Source organism: Sus scrofa, chromosome 10 (genome assembly GCF_054392235.1).
Source record: "Sus scrofa isolate SSC_HxYL_T2T_F1_AM1 chromosome 10, Sscrofa_HxYL_maternal_Yorkshire_Landrace_v2.0, whole genome shotgun sequence".
Taxonomy (NCBI): Eukaryota; Metazoa; Chordata; class Mammalia; order Artiodactyla; family Suidae; genus Sus; species Sus scrofa.
The window spans coordinates 46511787-46535057 of record NC_139392.1 but is presented as its reverse complement, the minus strand read 5'-3'; positions in this window follow the sequence as shown (position 1 = coordinate 46535057).

Genomic DNA, 23271 nt, shown 5'->3' with positions numbered 1-23271 from the left:
GTGTTTACAATGGGGAAACGTCTTTAGGCACCCGTGGTCCAGTGGAGCAGGAGAGCCTGAGGAATCGTCGTGCCCCCCATCCTGAAGCTGTCTTGGAACGGTTCAAAGGAAAGCAGGCTAATCCATAGCCCCCCAAAGCCACCATAAACAACCCAAGCCCAAAGAAGGGTTAAAGAACCTTGAGAAAACCACACCCATGGAAGGAATGTAAAGCAGAGCAGAGGAATGTGTGGAATGCAGACAGGGGTGAAACACTTAGGGTCCCATATGGAAAACGGGGAAAACCACAGGTTGGCCTGTGGAAATGCAGGAATCTGACAGAGGCGGGCAGAGGAGGTCTGGAATGATGCCAGGTCTGAACCAGAGGGTGAGTCTCACGTGGCTAGCCGTGAAGACCATATGGCCTGCACTCCAAAGGCCTGGGAGACTCGGAGCTGGGCTGCCACTTGAAAGGGCCTTAGGTTGTCCTCCTTCCTCCCAGGTCCTCAAACTGGAGGGGAATTCTCAATGACTGTTAGATCTCCGACCTTGCGTGAAGTGAGGTCTGTGGTACGGCCCAGCCGTCCAGGTGATGGGCAACCCTGTGGGCAGGCTCTACAGGTACCTGAGGAATGCCCTGGAGTTTTGGGGGGTGGGGAATTTCCAGCAGCTCCGCTGATTTCCATACATCAGGGCGTGGCCACCTCAGCCTCTACCAGACCCCTGTCTCCAGGGAGAGCACAGTGGGCCAGCATTCTCCCGGCCAGCCGGTCGCTTCTTCTCGCTTCTCTGACTGACCTCGAAGCATGGATTCCTCCAGCACGTCCTGCACATCCAGCGGTAGGTTGACCTCTGCCTCTGAGCTGGGGGTTGCAAATCCCAGAGGCCGGGAGCCCTTCCCGCCTGTGCATCCTGCATCGATAGGGCCATGCCATTCATTGGGGCATATTCCGTGATTGGGCTGGCCTTTGGCCAGTGCTCAGTTGGCCTCAGGATGCAGACTCGCCTCAGAATGACACCCTTGCTCCATACCCAGGGGAGTTTCGCTCTGGGATGGAAGTGGATGTTGCCTCTTCCTAGAGAGGTGCCCACGCAGATCACGCATCAATGGGCGAAAGGTCCTAACAGGATTTCTCAGGGCCCATCCTCTCCTTTGCTGCTGGCCAACCTTTCCATTCAACCCAATGTATGTTCATGATGGCAGTGGACACATTTGGGGATTTGGAGTCGGAGTAGCCTTTGAATTGTGGTCTCTTGGCCTGGCTTGCCAACAACAGGTATGGAGATACACCCCAGTGGGTTTACTCCTCTCTTTCTTTCTCTTTACGTCTTGGGGAAGGTTTCCTTTGGAGTCTTGGGGATGTTGGGAGCATTTTGACCCCAGGTCACCTGGAGTCGACAGCACGTTCGTGGGAGCTCTTCTCCAAAGTTCAGGCCTTTCTGCATGACCGAACTCTGTGCACGCCTGGCCTTTGTATAACCCAGGGACGTCAAGGAATCTTGATGCCAGGACGGAGGGAAACATGTGGAGCTTATATCTCTCTTTCAAGGGTTTCAAGCTCCCTTGGAGTTTCCCCACACATAATCCCTCTCCATTTCTCTCTCTCCGTCTCTCGGTCCCTCCGTCTCTTTCTCATTCTCTCTCAGTCTCTCTCTCTCTCTCTATGTCTATCTCTCTCTCTCCATTTCTCTGCTGGGACCCTGTGGGTCTCACTTTCTATAACTCCTTGGTTCACTCCCAACTCAGCCTTACGGTCTCAATTCCTTCTCCTCTTTGGCCACTTACGTCTACATGAATGGAACCGTAGACTTTGCACACTGGCCTTGACAGTGTAATATGCAGACTTGTGGTTGGTGTTGAAGTCGTCATCACTGCATGTGCTGAGGTCCGTCCTGATGGACACTTGCCCAGTTGCGTTGGATATTCACGTCGATCTGCTGGAGGTCACTTTGTGCTGATGTATCATAAATATCCGGGACTTGGAAGCTCACCTGAAGCGAAGTTGGCTTTGCTTGTATCGGAAGCAAATTCTGCGAGACACAGCATCCTGGAACACAGGAAGTGGTCTTTGACGGCCTTTGCTTTGGGGGCTGTGGGGTAAGCGCTTCGCAAGGGGACCCGCCATGGGGCCGTCAGTTGCATGCGAATCACCAAGGAAGAATTCCTGTGTGCCGGCCGGACAGAAGGGAGACCGATCCAGGGGGATTCCTCTGCTTCTGTGTGCTTTGACAGATCTTGACTAGGAGAGCCCACACTGAGGCCATGTGGCTGAGAACAGACAACGTGTTGTTAGTGGGCACTTCGGGAAGAGAGGCCGTTGGTGGCTTGGAGCGTGGCATAACGCAGGAAGCTATGGATTTCGTGGATGCAACGATGTGCTGGAATCCACACGTCCGCTGGCCCTCACAGACTTTTCCCTTGGGGTGGTGTGAACCCGCGGCCCTTTCTTCCATTCTTGTCCACCACCACTAGGGCCTGAACCCAGATCGGCCCGGGGTCCTTTGTGTGCAGGCAGGCCTCCAGGTAACTCACTGTGGCCCGGCCACAGCACGAGGCAGCATAATCAGGGTGTCTCGAGCTGGTGAGTCATTTTGCGAGGAGTCCCGGCAGGGCTTCCTTCCAAACGGGTGCTGTGGTGTCGGCACCGCCGAGAAGCTTTCCTTTTCTACCCCCCAGAAGTGCTGTCAGTGTTTGTTGGTGGTTTGCATGGTTCTATTTGTCTTTGGGTTCGTGCCACTCATAGGCCGAGGCTTTGAGCTGATATGCCCTGGATGTAGACGAGAGAAGCTGGTGTGATTTTTCGAAGGGCGACACTACCAGAGACATCGTGCAGAAACCCATCAGTACACTCGATAGCACTGGTAGGCGGAAGGCGGGTTGCTCCCAAGACTCTGATGTCCCTTCACACTAGGGTCTTCCACCCATTTCCTTTGCCAGCGTGGACTTGAGAAGTGGGAGGATTTGGTCCCCAGGAGATGGACTTCACGTGCCCTCACATAGGCATCCTTGGTGCCCCCACGTTCCCCATGCCGCTGGGCTTCCAATTGTAGATATGTCTTGGCACTCCTTTTGAGCAGAGACAGCCCTTGCCTCGGGGACATTCTGCATGGTTGAAGCAGCCCAGCAGGGCCCTGAGGGCACCAGGGATCTGCATCCCTGCTGACGCATCCCTGAGCTCTCCCCCATAGGTTCTTGGGAATCCTGGTGGTCCTTGACCTGGGGTGCCCTGTCAGGGTGCACCATCGGCTGCAGGCCACGAGGTTCCTCTGCCAAGTTGCAATGCTTTTCTCAAAATTCAGACTTCCTTGGGTGTCCGGAGTCTCGATGTCGATGTAGCCTCCTGTAAAGTCAGCCGTGGTGTGTGATGAGAGCCATGCTTCAACCTTTTGGTTTGCCTCTCTGCCTTCCTTCCCACTTTCTGTATTCCATTCGCCTTAACACCTTTTTCCATCCCTAATTTCCTCCCACGAAATCCCTCCTCCACAATGCGAGCCTTGCTGCTCACTTCCTGCATCTCCTTCACATCAGTATAGCTTTCTCACTACCTAGCCCTTATCATCAATCTCCTCTTCCTCCTCATCAATTAATAATTCTCTCTCCAGGGTCTTTCTTTGGGATGATAGCCAAGAAAAGCCAGGACGTTTTTGCGACTTCTGGAGACTCAGCAGGAATCTTGGACTGTGGTTTTCTCTGGCATGGAAGATACGATTTGGGTTCCTCTCTCAGGAAATGCGCAGGGGTTTTGGCTATTTTTTTAACCGGGTGTCCTCTTAGATCCATAGTCCTATTCCCTTCAGAAACACTAGCACGTGTGTTTACAATGGGGAAACGTCTTTAGGCACCCGTGGTCCAGTGGAGCAGGAGAGCCTGAGGAATCGTCGTGCCCCCCATCCTGAAGCTGTCTTGGAACGGTTCAAAGGAAAGCAGGCTAATCCATAGCCCCCCAAAGCCACCATAAACAACCCAAGCCCAAAGAAGGGTTAAAGAACCTTGAGAAAACCACACCCATGGAAGGAATGTAAAGCAGAGCAGAGGAATGTGTGGAATGCAGACAGGGGTGAAACACTTAGGGTCCCATATGGAAAACGAGGAAAACCACAGGTTGGCCTGTGGAAATGCAGGAATCTGACAGAGGCGGGCAGAGAAGGTCTGGAATGATGCCAGGTCTGAACCAGAGGGTGAGTCTCACGTGGCTAGCCGTGAAGACCATATGGCCTGCACTCCAAAGGCCTGGGAGACTCGGAGCTGGGCTGCCACTTGAAAGGGCCTTAGGTTGTCCTCCTTCCTCCCAGGTCCTCAAACTGGAGGGGAATTCTCAATGACTGTTAGATCTCCGACCTTGCGTGAAGTGAGGTCTGTGGTACGGCCCAGCCGTCCAGGTGATGGGCAACCCTGTGGGCAGGCTCTACAGGTACCTGAGGAATGCCCTGGAGTTTTGGGGGGTGGGGAATTTCCAGCAGCTCCGCTGATTTCCATACATCAGGGCGTGGCCACCTCAGCCTCTACCAGACCCCTGTCTCCAGGGAGAGCACAGTGGGCCAGCATTCTCCCGGCCAGCCGGTCGCTTCTTCTCGCTTCTCCGACTGACCTCGAAGCATGGATTCCTCCAGCACGTCCTGCACATCCAGCGGTAGGTTGACCTCTGCCTCTGAGCTGGGGGTTGCAAATCCCAGAGGCCGGGAGCCCTTCCCGCCTGTGCATCCTGCATCGATAGGGCCATGCCATTCATTGGGGCATATTCCGTGATTGGGCTGGCCTTTGGCCAGTGCTCAGTTGGCCTCAGGATGCAGACTCGCCTCAGAATGACACCCTTGCTCCATACCCAGGGGAGTTTCGCTCTGGGATGGAAGTGGATGTTGCCTCTTCCTAGAGAGGTGCCCACGCAGATCACGCATCACCGGGCGAAAGGTCCTAACAGGATTTCTCAGGGCCCATCCTCTCCTTTGCTGCTGGCCAACCTTTCCATTCAACCCAATGTATGTTCATGATGGCAGTGGACACATTTGGGGATTTGGAGTCGGAGTAGCCTTTGAATTGTGGTCTCTTGGCCTGGCTTGCCAACAACAGGTATGGAGATACACCCCAGTGGGTTTACTCCTCTCTTTCTTTCTCTTTACGTCTTGGGGAAGGTTTCCTTTGGAGTCTTGGGGATGTTGGGAGCATTTTGACCCCAGGTCACCTGGAGTCGACAGCACGTTCGTGGGAGCTCTTCTCCAAAGTTCAGGCCTTTCTGCATGACCGAACTCTGTGCACGCCTGGCCTTTGTATAACCCAGGGACGTCAAGGAATCTTGATGCCAGGACGGAGGGAAACATGTGGAGCTTATATCTCTCTTTCAAGGGTTTCAAGCTCCCTTGGAGTTTCCCCACACATAATCCCTCTCCATTTCTCTCTCTCCGTCTCTCGGTCCCTCCGTCTCTTTCTCAGTCTCTCTCAGTCTCTCTCTCTCTCTCTATGTCTATCTCTCTCTCTCCATTTCTCTGCTGGGACCCTGTGGGTCTCACTTTCTATAACTCCTTGGTTCACTCCCAACTCAGCCTTACGGTCTCAATTCCTTCTCCTCTTTGGCCACTTACGTCTACATGAATGGAACCGTAGACTTTGCACACTGGCCTTGACAGTGTAATATGCAGACTTGTGGTTGGTGTTGAAGTCGTCATCACTGCATGTGCTGAGGTCCGTCCTGATGGACACTTGCCCAGTTGCGTTGGATATTCACGTCGATCTGCTGGAGGTCACTTTGTGCTGATGTATCATAAATATCCGGGACTTGGAAGCTCACCTGAAGCGAAGTTGGCTTTGCTTGTATCGGAAGCAAATTCTGCGAGACACAGCATCCTGGAACACAGGAAGTGGTCTTTGACGGCCTTTGCTTTGGGGGCTGTGGGGTAAGCGCTTCGCAAGGGGACCCGCCATGGGGCCGTCAGTTGCATGCGAATCACCAAGGAAGAATTCCTGTGTGCCGGCCGGACAGAAGGGAGACCGATCCAGGGGGATTCCTCTGCTTCTGTGTGCTTTGACAGATCTTGACTAGGAGAGCCCACACTGAGGCCATGTGGCTGAGAACAGACAACGTGTTGTTAGTGGGCACTTCGGGAAGAGAGGCCGTTGGTGGCTTGGAGCGTGGCATAACGCAGGAAGCTATGGATTTCGTGGATGCAACGATGTGCTGGAATCCACACGTCCGCTGGCCCTCACAGACTTTTCCCTTGGGGTGGTGTGAACCCGCGGCCCTTTCTTCCATTCTTGTCCACCACCACTAGGGCCTGAACCCAGATCGGCCCGGGGTCCTTTGTGTGCAGGCAGGCCTCCAGGTAACTCACTGTGGCCCGGCCACAGCACGAGGCAGCATAATCAGGGTGTCTCGAGCTGGTGAGTCATTTTGCGAGGAGTCCCGGCAGGGCTTCCTTCCAAACGGGTGCTGTGGTGTCGGCACCGCCGAGAAGCTTTCCTTTTCTACCCCCCAGAAGTGCTGTCAGTGTTTGTTGGTGGTTTGCATGGTTCTATTTGTCTCTGGGTTCGTGCCACTCATAGGCCGAGGCTTTGAGCTGATATGCCCTGGATGTAGACGAGAGAAGCTGGTGTGATTTTTCGAAGGGCGACACTACCAGAGACATCGTGCAGAAACCCATCAGTACACTCGATAGCACTGGTAGGCGGAAGGCGGGTTGCTCCCAAGACTCTGATGTCCCTTCACACTAGGGTCTTCCACCCATTTCCTTTGCCAGCGTGGACTTGAGAAGTGGGAGGATTTGGTCCCCAGGAGATGGACTTCACGTGCCCTCACATAGGCATCCTTGGTGCCCCCACGTTCCCCATGCCGCTGGGCTTCCAATTGTAGATATGTCTTGGCACTCCTTTTGAGCAGAGACAGCCCTTGCCTCGGGGACATTCTGCATGGTTGAAGCAGCCCAGCAGGGCCCTGAGGGCACCAGGGATCTGCATCCCTGCTGACGCATCCCTGAGCTCTCCCCCATAGGTTCTTGGGAATCCTGGTGGTCCTTGACCTGGGGTGCCCTGTCAGGGTGCACCATCGGCTGCAGGCCACGAGGTTCCTCTGCCAAGTTGCAATGCTTTTCTCAAAATTCAGACTTCCCTGGGTGTCCGGAGTCTCGATGTCGATGTAGCCTCCTGTAAAGTCAGCCGTGGTGTGTGATGAGAGCCATGCTTCAACCTTTTGGTTTGCCTCTCTGCCTTCCTTCCCACTTTCTGTATTCCATTCGCCTTAACACCTTTTTCCATCCCTAATTTCCTCCCACGAAATCCCTCCTCCACAATGCGAGCCTTGCTGCTCACTTCCTGCATCTCCTTCACATCAGTATAGCTTTCTCACTACCTAGCCCTTATCATCAATCTCCTCTTCCTCCTCATCAATTAATAATTCTCTCTCCAGGGTTTTTCTTTGGGATGATAGCCAAGAAAAGCCAGGACGTTTTTGCGACTTCTGGAGACTCAGCAGGAATCTTGGACTGTGGTTTTCTCTGGCATGGAAGATACGATTTGGGTTCCTCTCTCAGGAAATGCGCAGGGGTTTTGGCTATTTTTTTAACCGGGTGTCCTCTTAGATCCATAGTCCTATTCCCTTCAGAAACACTAGCACGTGTGTTTACAATGGGGAAACGTCTTTAGGCACCCGTGGTCCAGTGGAGCAGGAGAGCCTGAGGAATCGTCGTGGCCCCCATCCTGAAGCTGTCTTGGAACGGTTCAAAGGAAAGCAGGCTAATCCATAGCCCCCCAAAGCCACCATAAACAACCCGAGCCCAAAGAAGGGTTAAAGAACCTTGAGAAAACCACACCCATGGAAGGAATGTAAAGCAGAGCAGAGGAATGTGTGGAATGCAGACAGGGGTGAAACACTTAGGGTCCCATATGGAAAACGGGGAAAAGAACAAGTTGGCCTGTGGAAATGAAGGAATCTGACAGAGCCGGGCAGAAAAGTTCTGGAATGCGGCAAGGTCTGAACCAGATGTTCAGTCTTCCATGGCTTGCTGTGAAGACCATATGGCCTGCACTCCAAAGGCCTGGGAGACTCGGGGCTAGGCTGCCATTTGAAAGGGCCTTAGGTTGTCCTCCTTCCTCCCAGGTCCTCAAACTGGAGGGGAATTCTCAATGACTGTTAGATCTCCGACTTTGGGTGAAGTGCGGTCCGTGGTACGGCCCAGCCCTCCAGGTGAAGGGCAACACTATAGGCAGGCTCTACACGTACTTGAGGTGTGCCCTGGAGTTTTGGGGGGTGGGGAATTTCCAGCAGCTCCGCTGATTTCCATACATCAGGGCGTGGCCACCTCAGCCTCTACAAGACCCCTGTCTCCAGGGAGAGCTCAGTGGGCCAGCATTCTCCCGGCCAGCTGCTCGCTTCTTCTCGCTTCTCGGACCTCGAAGCATGGATTCCTCCAGCACGTCCTGCACATCCAGCGGTAGCTTGACCTCTGCTTCTGGGCTGGGGGTTGCAACTCCCAGAGGCTGGGAGCCCTTCCCGCCTGTGCATCCTGCATCGATAGGGCCATGCCCTTCATTAGGGCATGTTCCGAGATTGGGCTGGCCTTTGGCCCGCGCTCCGTGGGCCTCAGCGAAGCAGACTCGCCTCAGAATGACCCCCTTGCTCCATACCCATGGTAATTTCGCTCTGGGATGGAAGTGGATGTTGCCTCTTCCTAGAGAGGTGCCCACGCAGATCACGCATCACCGGGCAAAAGGTCCTAACAGGATTTCTCAGGGCCCATCCTCTCCTTTGTTGCTGGCCAACCTTTCCATTCAACCCAATGTATGTTCATGATGTCAGTGGTCACATTTGGGGATTTGGAGTCGGAGTAGCCTTTGAATTGTGGTCTCTTGGCCTGGCTTCCCAACAACAGGTATGGGGATACACCCCAGTGGGTTTACTCCTCTCTTTCTTTCTCTTTACGTCTTGGGGAAGGTTTCCTTTGGAGTCTTGGGGATGTTGGGAGCATTTTGACCCCAGGTCATCTGGAGTCGACAGCACGTTCCTGCTAGCTGTTCTCCAAAGGTCAGGCCTTACTGCATGTCCGAACTCGGTGCACGCCTGGCCTTTGTATAACCCAGGGACGTCAAGGAATCTTGATGACAGGACGGAGGGAAACATGGGGAGCTTATATCTCTCTTTCAAGGGTTTCAAGCTCCCTTGGAGTTTCCCCACACATAATCCCTACTCCAATTCTCTCTCCGTCTCTCAGTCCCTCCGTCTCTCTCTCAGTCTCTCTCTTTCTCAGTCTCTCTCTCTCTCAGTCTCTCTCTCTCTCTCTATGTCTATCTCTCTCTCTCCATTTCTCTGCTGGGACCCTGTTGGTCTCACTTTCTATAACTCCTTGGTTCACTCCCAACTCAGCATTACGGTCTCAATTCCTTCTCCGCTTTGGCCACTTACGCCTACGTGGATGGAACCGTAGACTTTGCACAGTGGCCTTGACAGTGTAATATGAAGACTTGTGGTTGGTGTTGAAGTCGTCATCACTGCATGTGCTGAGGTCCGTCCTGATGGACACTTGCCCAGTTGCGTTGGATATTCACGTCGATCTGCTGGATGTCACTTTGTGCTGATGTATCATAAATATCCGGGACTTGGAAGCTCACCTGAAGCGAAGTTGGCTTTGCTTGTATCGGAAGCAAATGCTGCGAGACACAGCACCCTGGAACACAGGAAGTGGTCTTCGACGGCCTTTGCTTTGGGGGCTGTGGGGTAAGCGCTTCGGAAGAAGACCCGCGATGGGGCAGTCAGTTGCATGCGAATCACCAAGGACGTATTCCTGGGTGCCGGCCGGACAGAAGGGAGACCGATCCAGGGGGATTCCTCTGCTTCTGTGTGCTTTGACAGGTCTTGACTAGGAGAGCCCACACTGAGGCCATGTGGCTGAGAAGAGGCAACGTGTTGCTAGTGGGCCTTTCGGGAGGAGAGGCTCCTGGTGGCCTAGAGCGTGGCATAACTCAGGAAGCTCTGGATTTCGTGGATGCAACGATGTGCTGGAATCCACACGTCCGCTGGCCCTCACAGACGTTTCCCTTGGGGTGGTGTGAACCCGCGGCCCTTTCTTCCATTCTTGTCCACCACCACTAGGGCCTGAACCCAGATCGGCCCGGGGACCTTTGTGTGCAGGCAGGCCCCCCTGGGACTCACTGTGGCCCAGCCACAGCACGAGGCAGCATAATCAGGGTGTCTCGAGCTGGTGAGCCATTTTGGGAGGAGTCCCGGCAGGGCTTCCTTCCAAACGGGTGCTGTGCTGTTCGCACGGCCGACACACTTTCCTTCTCTACCCCCCAGAAGCGCAGTCAGTGCTTGGTGGTGGTTTGCATGGTTCTATTTGTCTTTGGGTTCCTGCCACTCATAGGCCGAGGCTTTGAGCTGATATGCCCTGTACATAGGGAGAGAGGCTGATGTGATTTGCCGAAAGGCCACACTCAGAGACATCCTGCAGAAACCCATTAGTACACTCGGCAGCACTTGTAGGCAGAAGGCGTGTTTGTCCCAAGACTCTGATGTCCCTTCACACTAGGGTCTTCCATCCATTTCCTTTGCCAGCGTGGCCTTGGTATGTGGGGGGATTTGGTCACCAGGAGATGGACTTCATGTGCCCTCTCATAGGCATCCTTGGTGCCCCAACGTTCCCCATGCTGCTGGGCTTCCGATTGTACAGATGTCTTGGCACCCACTTTTGCGCAGAGAGAGCCCTTGCCTCGGGGAACTTCTCCATGGTTGAAGCAGCCCAGGAGGGCCCTGAGGGCACCAGGGATCTACATCCCTGATGACACATCCCTGAGCTCTCCCTCATAGGTCCTTGGGAATCCTGGTGGTCCTTGGCCTGGGGTACCATGTCAGGGTGCACCATCGGCTGCAGGCCACTAGGTTCCTCTGCCACGTTGCAATGCTTTTCTCAAAATGCAGATATCCCTGGGTGTCCGGAGTCTCAATGTCGATGTAGCCTCCTGAAAAGTCAGACGTGGTGTGTGAAGAGAGCCATGCTTCAACCCCTTGGTTTGCCTCTCTGCCTTCCTTCCCACCTTCTGTCTTCCATTCGCCTTAACACTTTTCTCCATCCCTAATTTCCTCCCAAGAAATTCCTCCTCCACAATGCGAGCCTTGCTTCTCACCTCCTGCCTTTCTTCCACATCCGTATAGCTTTCTCACTATCTAGCTCTTATCATCAATGTCGTCTTCCTCCTCATCAATTGAGAATTCTCTCTCCAGGGCTTATCTTTGGGAAGATAGTCAAGAAAAGCCGGGACGTATTGGCGACTTCTGGAGACTCAGCAGGAATCATGGACCGTGGTTTTATCCGGCGTGGAAAATGCGATTTGGGGTCCTCTCTCAGGAACTGCGCAGGGTTTTTGGCTATTTTTTTACCGGGTGTCCTCCTAGATCCATGGTCCTATTCCATCGGAAACACGAGCACGTGTGTTTACAATGGGGTAAAGTCTTTGGGCACCCGTTGTCCAGGGGCGCAGGAGAGCCTGAAGAATCGTCGTGCCCCCCATCCTGAAGCTGTCTTGGAACGGTTCAAAGGAATGCAGGGTGATCCTTAGCCACCCAAAGCCACCCAAAGCAATCCAAGCCCAAAGAATGGTTAAAGAAACTTGAGAAAACCACACCCCTGGAAGGAATGTAAAGCAGAGCAGAGGAATGTGTGGAATGCAGACAGGGGTGAAACAATTAGGGTCCCATATGGAAAACGGGGAAAACAACAGGTTGGCATGTGGAAATGAAGGAATCTGACAGAGCCGGGCAGAAAAGTTCTGGAATGCGGCAAGGTCTGAACCAGATGTTCAGTCTTCCATGGCTTGCTGTGAAGACCATATGGCCTGCACTCCAAAGGCCTGGGAGACTCGGGGCTAGGCTGCCATTTGAAAGGGCCTTAGGTTGTCCTCCTTCCTCCCAGGTCCTCAAACTGGAGGGGAATTCTCAATGACTGTTAGATCTCCGACTTTGGGTGAAGTGCGGTCCGTGGTACGGCCCAGCCCTCCAGGTGAAGGGCAACACTATAGGCAGGCTCTACACGTACTTGAGGTGTGCCCTGGAGTTTTGGGGGGTGGGGAATTTCCAGCAGCTCCGCTGATTTCCATACATCAGGGCGTGGCCACCTCAGCCTCTACAAGACCCCTGTCTCCAGGGAGAGCTCAGTGGGCCAGCATTCTCCCGGCCAGCTGCTCGCTTCTTCTCGCTTCTCGGACCTCGAAGCATGGATTCCTCCAGCACGTCCTGCACATCCAGCGGTAGCTTGACCTCTGCTTCTGGGCTGGGGGTTGCAACTCCCAGAGGCTGGGAGCCCTTCCCGCCTGTGCATCCTGCATCGATAGGGCCATGCCCTTCATTAGGGCATGTTCCGAGATTGGGCTGGCCTTTGGCCCGCGCTCCGTGGGCCTCAGCGAAGCAGACTCGCCTCAGAATGACCCCCTTGCTCCATACCCATGGTAATTTCGCTCTGGGATGGAAGTGGATGTTGCCTCTTCCTAGAGAGGTGCCCACGCAGATCACGCATCACCGGGCAAAAGGTCCTAACAGGATTTCTCAGGGCCCATCCTCTCCTTTGTTGCTGGCCAACCTTTCCATTCAACCCAATGTATGTTCATGATGTCAGTGGTCACATTTGGGGATTTGGAGTCGGAGTAGCCTTTGAATTGTGGTCTCTTGGCCTGGCTTCCCAACAACAGGTATGGGGATACACCCCAGTGGGTTTACTCCTCTCTTTCTTTCTCTTTACGTCTTGGGGAAGGTTTCCTTTGGAGTCTTGGGGATGTTGGGAGCATTTTGACCCCAGGTCATCTGGAGTCGACAGCACGTTCCTGCTAGCTGTTCTCCAAAGGTCAGGCCTTACTGCATGTCCGAACTCGGTGCACGCCTGGCCTTTGTATAACCCAGGGACGTCAAGGAATCTTGATGACAGGACGGAGGGAAACATGGGGAGCTTATATCTCTCTTTCAAGGGTTTCAAGCTCCCTTGGAGTTTCCCCACACATAATCCCTACTCCAATTCTCTCTCCGTCTCTCAGTCCCTCCGTCTCTCTCTCAGTCTCTCTCTTTCTCAGTCTCTCTCTCTCTCAGTCTCTCTCTCTCTCTCTATGTCTATCTCTCTCTCTCCATTTCTCTGCTGGGACCCTGTTGGTCTCACTTTCTATAACTCCTTGGTTCACTCCCAACTCAGCATTACGGTCTCAATTCCTTCTCCGCTTTGGCCACTTACGCCTACGTGGATGGAACCGTAGACTTTGCACACTGGCCTTGACAGTGTAATATGCAGACTTGTGGTTGGTGTTGAAGTCGTCATCACTGCATGTGCTGAGGTCCGTCCTGATGGACACTTGCCCAGTTGCGTTGGATATTCACGTCGATCTGCTGGATGTCACTTTGTGCTGATGTATCATAAATATCCGGGACTTGGAAGCTCACCTGAAGCGAAGTTGGCTTTGCTTGTATCGGAAGCAAATGCTGCGAGACACAGCACCCTGGAACACAGGAAGTGGTCTTCGACGGCCTTTGCTTTGGGGGCTGTGGGGTAAGCGCTTCGGAAGAAGACCCGCGATGGGGCAGTCACTTGCATGCGAATCACCAAGGACGTATTCCTGGGTGCCGGCCGGACAGAAGGGTGACCGATCCAGGGGGATTCCTCTGCTTCTGTGTGCTTTGACAGGTCTTGACTAGGAGAGCCCACACTGAGGCCATGTGGCTGAGAAGAGGCAACGTGTTGCTAGTGGGCCTTTCGGGAGGAGAGGCTCCTGGTGGCCTAGAGCATGGCATAACTCAGGAAGCTATGGATTTCGTGGATGCAACGATGTGCTGGAATCCACACGTCCGCTGGCCCTCACAGACGTTTCCCTTGGGGTGGTGTGAACCCGCGGCTCTTTCTTCCATTCTTGTCCACCACCACTAGGGCCTGAACCCAGATCGGCCCGGGGACCTTTGTGTGCAGGCAGGCCCCCCTGGGACTCACTGTGGCCCAGCCACAGCACGAGGCAGCATAATCAGTGTGTCTCGAGCTGGTGAGCCTTTTTGGGAGGAGTCCCGGCAGGGCTTCCTTCCAAACGGGTGCTGTGCTGTTCGCACGGCCGACACACTTTCCTTCTCTACCCCCCAGAAGCGCAGTCAGTGCTTGGTGGTGGTTTGCATGGTTCTATTTGTCTTTGGGTTCCTGCCACTCATAGGCCGAGGCTTTGAGCTGATATGCCCTGTACATAGGGAGAGAGGCTGATGTGATTTGCCGAAAGGCCACACTCAGAGACATCCTGCAGAAACCCATTAGTACACTCGGCAGCACTTGTAGGCAGAAGGCGTGTTTGTCCCAAGACTCTGATGTCCCTTCACACTAGGGTCTTCCATCCATTTCCTTTGCCAGCGTGGCCTTGGTATGTGGGGGGATTTGGTCACCAGGAGATGGACTTCATGTGCCCTCTCATAGGCATCCTTGGTGCCCCAACGTTCCCCATGCTGCTGGGCTTCCGATTGTACAGATGTCTTGGCACCCACTTTTGCGCAGAGAGAGCCCTTGCCTCGGGGAACTTCTCCATGGTTGAAGCAGCCCAGGAGGGCCCTGAGGGCACCAGGGATCTACATCCCTGATGACACATCCCTGAGCTCTCCCTCATAGGTCCTTGGGAATCCTGGTGGTCCTTGACCTGGGGTACCATGTCAGGGTGCACCATCGGCTGCAGGCCACTAGGTTCCTCTGCCACGTTGCAATGCTTTTCTCAAAATGCAGATATCCCTGGGTGTCCGGAGTCTCAATGTCGATGTAGCCTCCTGAAAAGTCAGACGTGGTGTGTGAAGAGAGCCATGCTTCAACCCCTTGGTTTGCCTCTCTGCCTTCCTTCCCACCTTCTGTCTTCCATTCGCCTTAACACTTTTCTCCATCCCTAATTTCCTCCCAAGAAATTCCTCCTCCACAATGCGAGCCTTGCTTCTCACCTCCTGCCTTTCTTCCACATCCGTATAGCTTTCTCACTATCTAGCTCTTATCATCAATGTCGTCTTCCTCCTCATCAATTGAGAATTCTCTCTCCAGGGCTTATCTTTGGGAAGATAGTCAAGAAAAGCCGGGACGTATTGGCGACTTCTGGAGACTCAGCAGGAATCATGGACCGTGGTTTTATCCGGCGTGGAAAATGCGATTTGGGGTCCTCTCTCAGGAACTGCGCAGGGTTTTTGGCTATTTTTTTACCGGGTGTCCTCCTAGATCCATGGTCCTATTCCATCGGAAACACGAGCACGTGTGTTTACAATGGGGTAAAGTCTTTGGGCACCCGTTGTCCAGGGGCGCAGGAGAGCCTGAAGAATCGTCGTGCCCCCCATCCTGAAGCTGTCTTGGAACGGTTCAAAGGAATGCAGGGTGATCCGTAGCCACCCAAAGCCACCCAAAGCAATCCAAGCCCAAAGAATGGTTAAAGAAACTTGAGAAAACCACACCCCTGGAAGGAATGTAAAGCAGAGCAGAGGAATGTGTGGAATGCAGACAGGGGTGAAACAATTAGGGTCCCATATGGAAAACGGGGAAAACAACAGGTTGGCATGTGGAAATGAAGGAATCTGACAGAGCCGGGCAGAAAAGTTCTGGAATGCGGCAAGGTCTGAACCAGATGTTCAGTCTTCCATGGCTTGCTGTGAAGACCATATGGCCTGCACTCCAAAGGCCTGGGAGACTCGGGGCTAGGCTGCCATTTGAAAGGGCCTTAGGTTGTCCTCCTTCCTCCCAGGTCCTCAAACTGGAGGGGAATTCTCAATGACTGTTAGATCTCCGACTTTGGGTGAAGTGCGGTCCGTGGTACGGCCCAGCCCTCCAGGTGAAGGGCAACACTATAGGCAGGCTCTACACGTACTTGAGGTGTGCCCTGGAGTTTTGGGGGGTGGGGAATTTCCAGCAGCTCCGCTGATTTCCATACATCAGGGCGTGGCCACCTCAGCCTCTACAAGACCCCTGTCTCCAGGGAGAGCTCAGTGGGCCAGCATTCTCCCGGCCAGCTGCTCGCTTCTTCTCGCTTCTCGGACCTCGAAGCATGGATTCCTCCAGCACGTCCTGCACATCCAGCGGTAGCTTGACCTCTGCTTCTGGGCTGGGGGTTGCAACTCCCAGAGGCTGGGAGCCCTTCCCGCCTGTGCATCCTGCATCGATAGGGCCATGCCCTTCATTAGGGCATGTTCCGAGATTGGGCTGGCCTTTGGCCCGCGCTCCGTGGGCCTCAGCGAAGCAGACTCGCCTCAGAATGACCCCCTTGCTCCATACCCATGGTAATTTCGCTCTGGGATGGAAGTGGATGTTGCCTCTTCCTAGAGAGGTGCCCACGCAGATCACGCATCACCGGGCAAAAGGTCCTAACAGGATTTCTCAGGGCCCATCCTCTCCTTTGTTGCTGGCCAACCTTTCCATTCAACCCAATGTATGTTCATGATGTCAGTGGTCACATTTGGGGATTTGGAGTCGGAGTAGCCTTTGAATTGTGGTCTCTTGGCCTGGCTTCCCAACAACAGGTATGGGGATACACCCCAGTGGGTTTACTCCTCTCTTTCTTTCTCTTTACGTCTTGGGGAAGGTTTCCTTTGGAGTCTTGGGGATGTTGGGAGCATTTTGACCCCAGGTCATCTGGAGTCGACAGCACGTTCCTGCTAGCTGTTCTCCAAAGGTCAGGCCTTACTGCATGTCCGAACTCGGTGCACGCCTGGCCTTTGTATAACCCAGGGACGTCAAGGAATCTTGATGACAGGACGGAGGGAAACATGGGGAGCTTATATCTCTCTTTCAAGGGTTTCAAGCTCCCTTGGAGTTTCCCCACACATAATCCCTACTCCAATTCTCTCTCCGTCTCTCAGTCCCTCCGTCTCTCTCTCAGTCTCTCTCTTTCTCAGTCTCTCTCTCTCTCAGTCTCTCTCTCTCTCTCTATGTCTATCTCTCTCTCTCCATTTCTCTGCTGGGACCCTGTTGGTCTCACTTTCTATAACTCCTTGGTTCACTCCCAACTCAGCATTACGGTCTCAATTCCTTCTCCGCTTTGGCCACTTACGCCTACGTGGATGGAACCGTAGACTTTGCACACTGGCCTTGACAGTGTAATATGCAGACTTGTGGTTGGTGTTGAAGTCGTCATCACTGCATGTGCTGAGGTCCGTCCTGATGGACACTTGCCCAGTTGCGTTGGATATTCACGTCGATCTGCTGGATGTCACTTTGTGCTGATGTATCATAAATATCCGGGACTTGGAAGCTCACCTGAAGCGAAGTTGGCTTTGCTTGTATCGGAAGCAAATGCTGCGAGACACAGCACCCTGGAACACAGGAAGTGGTCTTCGACGGCCTTTGCTTTGGGGGCTGTGGGGTAAGCGCTTCGGAAGAAGACCCGCGATGGGGCAGTCACTTGCATGCGAATCACCAAGGACGTATTCCTGGGTGCCGGCCGGACAGAAGGGAGACCGATCCAGGGGGATTCCTCTGCTTCTGTGTGCTTTGACAGGTCTTGACTAGGAGAGCCCACACTGAGGCCATGTGGCTGAGAAGAGGCAACGTGTTGCTAGTGGGCCTTTCGGGAGGAGAGGCTCCTGGTGGCCTAGAGCGTGGCATAACTCAGGAAGCTCTGGATTTCGTGGATGCAACGATGTGCTGGAATCCACACGTCCGCTGGCCCTCACAGACGTTTCCCTTGGGGTGGTGTGAACCCGCGGCCCTTTCTTCCATTCTTGTCCACCACCACTAGGGCCTGAACCCAGATCGGCCCGGGGACCTTTGTGTGCAGGCAGGCCCCCCTGGGACTCACTGTGGCCCAGCCACAGCACGAGGCAGCATAATCAGGGTGTCTCGAGCTGGTGAGCCATTTTGGGAGGAGTCCCGGCAGGGCTTCCTTCCAAACGGGTGCTGTGCTGTTCGCACGGCCGACACACTTTCCTTCTCTACCCCCCAGAAGCGCAGTCAGTGCTTGGTGGTGGTTTGCATGGTTCTATTTGTCTTTGGGTTCCTGCCACTCATAGGCCGAGGCTTTGAGCTGATATGCCCTGTACATAGGGAGAGAGGCTGATGTGATTTGCCGAAAGGCCACACTCAGAGACATCCTGCAGAAACCCATTAGTACACTCGGCAGCACTTGTAGGCAGAAGGCGTGTTTGTCCCAAGACTCTGATGTCCCTTCACACTAGGGTCTTCCATCCATTTCCTTTGCCAGCGTGGCCTTGGTATGTGGGGGGATTTGGTCACCAGGAGATGGACTTCATGTGCCCTCTCATAGGCATCCTTGGTGCCCCAACGTTCCCCATGCTGCTGGGCTTCCGATTGTACAGATGTCTTGGCACCCACTTTTGCGCAGAGAGAGCCCTTGCCTCGGGGAACTTCTCCATGGTTGAAGCAGCCCAGGAGGGCCCTGAGGGCACCAGGGATCTACATCCCTGATGACACATCCCTGAGCTCTCCCTCATAGGTCCTTGGGAATCCTGGTGGTCCTTGGCCTGGGGTACCATGTCAGGGTGCACCATCGGCTGCAGGCCACTAGGTTCCTCTGCCACGTTGCAATGCTTTTCTCAAAATGCAGATATCCCTGGGTGTCCGGAGTCTCAATGTCGATGTAGCCTCCTGAAAAGTCAGACGTGGTGTGTGAAGAGAGCCATGCTTCAACCCCTTGGTTTGCCTCTCTGCCTTCCTTCCCACCTTCTGTCTTCCATTCGCCTTAACACTTTTCTCCATCCCTAATTTCCTCCCAAGAAATTCCTCCTCCACAATGCGAGCCTTGCTTCTCACCTCCTGCCTTTCTTCCACATCCGTATAGCTTTCTCACTATCTAGCTCTTATCATCAATGTCGTCTTCCTCCTCATCAATTGAGAATTCTCTCTCCAGGGCTTATCTTTGGGAAGATAGTCAAGAAAAGCCGGGACGTATTGGCGACTTCTGGAGACTCAGCAGGAATCATGGACCGTGGTTTTATCCGGCGTGGAAAATGCGATTTGGGGTCCTCTCTCAGGAACTGCGCAGGGTTTTTGGCTATTTTTTTACCGGGTGTCCTCCTAGATCCATGGTCCTATTCCATCGGAAACACGAGCACGTGTGTTTACAATGGGGTAAAGTCTTTGGGCACCCGTTGTCCAGGGGCGCAGGAGAGCCTGAAGAATCGTCGTGCCCCCCATCCTGAAGCTGTCTTGGAACGGTTCAAAGGAATGCAGGGTGATCCTTAGCCACCCAAAGCCACCCAAAGCAATCCAAGCCCAAAGAATGGTTAAAGAAACTTGAGAAAACCACACCCCTGGAAGGAATGTAAAGCAGAGCAGAGGAATGTGTGGAATGCAGACAGGGGTGAAACAATTAGGGTCCCATATGGAAAACGGGGAAAACAACAGGTTGGCATGTGGAAATGAAGGAATCTGACAGAGCCGGGCAGAAAAGTTCTGGAATGCGGCAAGGTCTGAACCAGATGTTCAGTCTTCCATGGCTTGCTGTGAAGACCATATGGCCTGCACTCCAAAGGCCTGGGAGACTCGGGGCTAGGCTGCCATTTGAAAGGGCCTTAGGTTGTCCTCCTTCCTCCCAGGTCCTCAAACTGGAGGGGAATTCTCAATGACTGTTAGATCTCCGACTTTGGGTGAAGTGCGGTCCGTGGTACGGCCCAGCCCTCCAGGTGAAGGGCAACACTATAGGCAGGCTCTACACGTACTTGAGGTGTGCCCTGGAGTTTTGGGGGGTGGGGAATTTCCAGCAGCTCCGCTGATTTCCATACATCAGGGCGTGGCCACCTCAGCCTCTACAAGACCCCTGTCTCCAGGGAGAGCTCAGTGGGCCAGCATTCTCCCGGCCAGCTGCTCGCTTCTTCTCGCTTCTCGGACCTCGAAGCATGGATTCCTCCAGCACGTCCTGCACATCCAGCGGTAGCTTGACCTCTGCTTCTGGGCTGGGGGTTGCAACTCCCAGAGGCTGGGAGCCCTTCCCGCCTGTGCATCCTGCATCGATAGGGCCATGCCCTTCATTAGGGCATGTTCCGAGATTGGGCTGGCCTTTGGCCCGCGCTCCGTGGGCCTCAGCGAAGCAGACTCGCCTCAGAATGACCCCCTTGCTCCATACCCATGGTAATTTCGCTCTGGGATGGAAGTGGATGTTGCCTCTTCCTAGAGAGGTGCCCACGCAGATCACGCATCACCGGGCAAAAGGTCCTAACAGGATTTCTCAGGGCCCATCCTCTCCTTTGTTGCTGGCCAACCTTTCCATTCAACCCAATGTATGTTCATGATGTCAGTGGTCACATTTGGGGATTTGGAGTCGGAGTAGCCTTTGAATTGTGGTCTCTTGGCCTGGCTTCCCAACAACAGGTATGGGGATACACCCCAGTGGGTTTACTCCTCTCTTTCTTTCTCTTTACGTCTTGGGGAAGGTTTCCTTTGGAGTCTTGGGGATGTTGGGAGCATTTTGACCCCAGGTCATCTGGAGTCGACAGCACGTTCCTGCTAGCTGTTCTCCAAAGGTCAGGCCTTACTGCATGTCCGAACTCGGTGCACGCCTGGCCTTTGTATAACCCAGGGACGTCAAGGAATCTTGATGACAGGACGGAGGGAAACATGGGGAGCTTATATCTCTCTTTCAAGGGTTTCAAGCTCCCTTGGAGTTTCCCCACACATAATCCCTACTCCAATTCTCTCTCCGTCTCTCAGTCCCTCCGTCTCTCTCTCAGTCTCTCTCTTTCTCAGTCTCTCTCTCTCTCAGTCTCTCTCTCTCTCTCTATGTCTATCTCTCTCTCTCCATTTCTCTGCTGGGACCCTGTTGGTCTCACTTTCTATAACTCCTTGGTTCACTCCCAACTCAGCATTACGGTCTCAATTCCTTCTCCGCTTTGGCCACTTACGCCTACGTGGATGGAACCGTAGACTTTGCACACTGGCCTTGACAGTGTAATATGCAGACTTGTGGTTGGTGTTGAAGTCGTCATCACTGCATGTGCTGAGGTCCGTCCTGATGGACACTTGCCCAGTTGCGTTGGATATTCACGTCGATCTGCTGGATGTCACTTTGTGCTGATGTATCATAAATATCCGGGACTTGGAAGCTCACCTGAAGCGAAGTTGGCTTTGCTTGTATCGGAAGCAAATGCTGCGAGACACAGCACCCTGGAACACAGGAAGTGGTCTTCGACGGCCTTTGCTTTGGGGGCTGTGGGGTAAGCGCTTCGGAAGAAGACCCGCGATGGGGCAGTCACTTGCATGCGAATCACCAAGGACGTATTCCTGGGTGCCGGCCGGACAGAAGGGAGACCGATCCAGGGGGATTCCTCTGCTTCTGTGTGCTTTGACAGGTCTTGACTAGGAGAGCCCACACTGAGGCCATGTGGCTGAGAAGAGGCAACGTGTTGCTAGTGGGCCTTTCGGGAGGAGAGGCTCCTGGTGGCCTAGAGCATGGCATAACTCAGGAAGCTATGGATTTCGTGGATGCAACGATGTGCTGGAATCCACACGTCCGCTGGCCCTCACAGACGTTTCCCTTGGGGTGGTGTGAACCCGCGGCTCTTTCTTCCATTCTTGTCCACCACCACTAGGGCCTGAACCCAGATCGGCCCGGGGACCTTTGTGTGCAGGCAGGCCCCCCTGGGACTCACTGTGGCCCAGCCACAGCACGAGGCAGCATAATCAGTGTGTCTCGAGCTGGTGAGCCTTTTTGGGAGGAGTCCCGGCAGGGCTTCCTTCCAAACGGGTGCTGTGCTGTTCGCACGGCCGACACACTTTCCTTCTCTACCCCCCAGAAGCGCAGTCAGTGCTTGGTGGTGGTTTGCATGGTTCTATTTGTCTTTGGGTTCCTGCCACTCATAGGCCGAGGCTTTGAGCTGATATGCCCTGTACATAGGGAGAGAGGCTGATGTGATTTGCCGAAAGGCCACACTCAGAGACATCCTGCAGAAACCCATTAGTACACTCGGCAGCACTTGTAGGCAGAAGGCGTGTTTGTCCCAAGACTCTGATGTCCCTTCACACTAGGGTCTTCCATCCATTTCCTTTGCCAGCGTGGCCTTGGTATGTGGGGGGATTTGGTCACCAGGAGATGGACTTCATGTGCCCTCTCATAGGCATCCTTGGTGCCCCAACGTTCCCCATGCTGCTGGGCTTCCGATTGTACAGATGTCTTGGCACCCACTTTTGCGCAGAGAGAGCCCTTGCCTCGGGGAACTTCTCCATGGTTGAAGCAGCCCAGGAGGGCCCTGAGGGCACCAGGGATCTACATCCCTGATGACACATCCCTGAGCTCTCCCTCATAGGTCCTTGGGAATCCTGGTGGTCCTTGGCCTGGGGTACCATGTCAGGGTGCACCATCGGCTGCAGGCCACTAGGTTCCTCTGCCACGTTGCAATGCTTTTCTCAAAATGCAGATATCCCTGGGTGTCCGGAGTCTCAATGTCGATGTAGCCTCCTGAAAAGTCAGACGTGGTGTGTGAAGAGAGCCATGCTTCAACCCCTTGGTTTGCCTCTCTGCCTTCCTTCCCACCTTCTGTCTTCCATTCGCCTTAACACTTTTCTCCATCCCTAATTTCCTCCCAAGAAATTCCTCCTCCACAATGCGAGCCTTGCTTCTCACCTCCTGCCTTTCTTCCACATCCGTATAGCTTTCTCACTATCTAGCTCTTATCATCAATGTCGTCTTCCTCCTCATCAATTGAGAATTCTCTCTCCAGGGCTTATCTTTGGGAAGATAGTCAAGAAAAGCCGGGACGTATTGGCGACTTCTGGAGACTCAGCAGGAATCATGGACCGTGGTTTTATCCGGCGTGGAAAATGCGATTTGGGGTCCTCTCTCAGGAACTGCGCAGGGTTTTTGGCTATTTTTTTACCGGGTGTCCTCCTAGATCCATGGTCCTATTCCATCGGAAACACGAGCACGTGTGTTTACAATGGGGTAAAGTCTTTGGGCACCCGTTGTCCAGGGGCGCAGGAGAGCCTGAAGAATCGTCGTGCCCCCCATCCTGAAGCTGTCTTGGAACGGTTCAAAGGAATGCAGGGTGATCCTTAGCCACCCAAAGCCACCCAAAGCAATCCAAGCCCAAAGAATGGTTAAAGAAACTTGAGAAAACCACACCCCTGGAAGGAATGTAAAGCAGAGCAGAGGAATGTGTGGAATGCAGACAGGGGTGAAACAATTAGGGTCCCATATGGAAAACGGGGAAAACAACAGGTTGGCATGTGGAAATGAAGGAATCTGACAGAGCCGGGCAGAAAAGTTCTGGAATGCGGCAAGGTCTGAACCAGATGTTCAGTCTTCCATGGCTTGCTGTGAAGACCATATGGCCTGCACTCCAAAGGCCTGGGAGACTCGGGGCTAGGCTGCCATTTGAAAGGGCCTTAGGTTGTCCT